This window comes from Scyliorhinus canicula, chromosome 21, assembly GCF_902713615.1.
Source record: "Scyliorhinus canicula chromosome 21, sScyCan1.1, whole genome shotgun sequence".
In the NCBI taxonomy this organism is placed as follows: Eukaryota; Metazoa; Chordata; class Chondrichthyes; order Carcharhiniformes; family Scyliorhinidae; genus Scyliorhinus; species Scyliorhinus canicula.
This window is the reverse complement of record NC_052166.1, coordinates 69078987-69082364: the sequence shown is the minus strand read 5'-3', so window position 1 is coordinate 69082364 and position 3378 is coordinate 69078987.

The window sequence follows — 3378 nt, the reverse complement described above, 5'->3', positions numbered from 1 at the left end:
CTGTAACACTGATATACCCCACACCCCTCACTGTAACACTGATATACCCCACACCCCTCACTGTAACACTCTGATATACCCCACACCCCTCACTGTAATACTCTGATATACCCCACACCCCTCACTGTAACACTGATATACCCCGCACCCCTCACTGTAACACTCATATACCCCACACCCCTCACTGTAACACTGATATACCCCACACCCCTCACTATAACACTGATATATCCCACACCCCTCACTGTAACACTGATATACCCCACACCCCTCACTGTAACACTGATATACCCCACACCCCTCACTGTAACACTGATATACCCCACACCCATCACTGTAACACTGATATATCCCACACCCCTCACTGTAACACTCTGATATACCCCACACCCCTCACTGTAACACTCTGATATACCCCACACCCCTCACTGTAACACTCTGATATACCACACACCCCTCACTGTAACACTGATATACCCCACACCCCTCACTGTAACACTGATATACCCCACACCCCTCACTGTAACACTGATATACCCCACACCCCTCACTGTAACACTGATATACCCCACACCCCTCACTGTAACACTGATATACCCCACACCCCTCACTGTAACACTGATATATCCCACACCCCTCACTGTAACACTGATACACCCCACAGCCCTCACTGTAACACTGATATACCCCACACCCCTCACTGTAACACTGATATACCCCACACCCCTCACTGTAACACTCTGATATACCCCACACCCCACACTGTAACACTGATATACCCCACACCCCTCACTGTAACACTGATATACCCCACACCCCTCACTGTAACACTCTGATATACCCCACACCCCTCACTGTAACACTCTGATATATCCCACACCCCTCACTGTAACACTGATATACCCCACACCCCTCACTGTAACACACTGATATATCCCACACCCCTCACTGTAACACTGTATACCCCACACCCCTCACTGTAACACTCTGATATACCCCACACCCCTCACTGTAACACTGATATATCCCACACCCCTCACTGTAACACTGATATACCCCACACCCCTCACTGTAACACTGATATACCCCACAACCCCTCACTGTAACACTGATATACCCCACACCCCTCACTGTAACACTGATATACCCCACACCCCTCACTGTAACGCTGATATACCCCACACCCCTCACTGTAACACTGATATACCCCACACCCCTCACTGTAACACTCTGATATACCCCACACCCCTCACTGTAACACTGATATACCCCACACCCCTCACTGTAACACTGATATACCCCACACCCCTCACTGTAACACTGATATACCCCACACCCCTCACTGTAACACTCTGATATACCCCACACCCCTCACTGTAACACTGATATACCCCACACCCCTCACTGTAACACTGATATACCCCACACCCCTCACTGTAACACTGATATACCCCACACCCCTCACTGTAACACTGATATACCCCACACCCCTCACTGTAACACTCTGATATACCCCACACCCCTCACTGTAACACTGATATATCCCACACCCCTCACTGTAACACTCTGATATACCCCACACCCCACACTGTAACACTGATATACCCCACAGCCCTCACTGTAACACTGATATACCCCACACCCCTCACTGTAACACTGATATACCCCACACCCCTCACTGAAACACTCTGATATACCCCACACCCCTCACTGTAACACTCTGATATACTCCACACCCCTCACTGTAACACTCTGATATACCCCACACCCCTCACTGTAACACTGATATACCCCACACCCCTCACTGAAACACTCTGATATACCTCACACCCCTCACTGTAACACTGATATATCCCACACCCCTCACTGTAACACTCTGATATACCCCACACCCCTCACTGTAACACTCTGATATACCCCACACCCCTCACTGTAACACTGATATACCCCACACCCCTCACTGTAACACTGATATACCCCACACCCCTCACTGTAACACTGATATACCCCACACCCCTCACTGTAACACTGATATACCCCACACCCCTCACTGTAACACTGATATACCCCACACCCCTCACTGTAACACTGATATACCCCACACCCCTCACTGTAACACTGATATACCCACACCCCTCACTGTAACACTGATATACCCCACACCCCTCACTGTAACACTGATATACCCCACACCCCTCACTGTAACACTGATATACCCACACCCCTCACTGTAACACTGATATAACCCACACCCCTCACTGTAACACTGATATACCCCACACCCCTCACTGTAACACTGATATAACCCACACCCCCTCACTGTAACACTGATATACCCCACACCCCTCACTGTAACACTGATATCCTCCCACACCCCTCACTGTAACACTGATATACCCCACACCCCTCACTGTAACACTGATATCCTCCCACACCCCTCACTGTGACACTGATATACCCCACATCCCTCACTGCAACACTGATATACCCCACACCCCTCACTGTAACACTCTGATATATCCCACACCCCTCACTGTAACACTGATATACCCCACACCCCTCACTGTAACACTCTGATATACCCCACACCCCTCACTGTAACACTGATATACCCCACACCCCTCACTGTAACACTGATATACCCCACACCCCTCACTGTAACACTGATATACCCCACACCCCTCACTGTAACACTGATATACCCCACACCCCTCACTGTAACACTGATATACCCCACACCCCTCACTGTAACACTGATATACCCCACACCCCCTCACTGTAACACTGATATATCCCACACCCCTCACTGTAACACTGATATACCCCACACCCCTCACTGTAACACTGATATACCCCACACCCCTCACTGTAACACTCTGATATACCCCACACCCCTCACTGTAACACTCTGATATACCCCACACCCCTCACTGTAACACTGATATACCCCACACCCCTCACTGTAACACTCTGATATACCCCTCACTGTAACACTCTGATATGCCCCACACCCCTCACTGTAACACTGATATACCCCACACCCCTCACTGTAACACACTGATATATCCCACACCCCTCACTGTAACACTGTATACCCCACACCCCTCACTGTAACACTCTGATATACCCCACACCCCTCACTGTAACACTGATATACCCCACACACCTCACTGTAACATTCTGATATACCCCACACCCTCACTGTAACACTGATATACCCCACACCCCTCACTGTAACATTCTGATATACCCCACACCCCTCACTGTAACACTGATATACCCCACACCCCTCACTGTAACACTGATATACCCCTCACCCCTCACTGTAACACTGATATACCCCACACCCCTCACTGTAACACTGATATACCCCACACC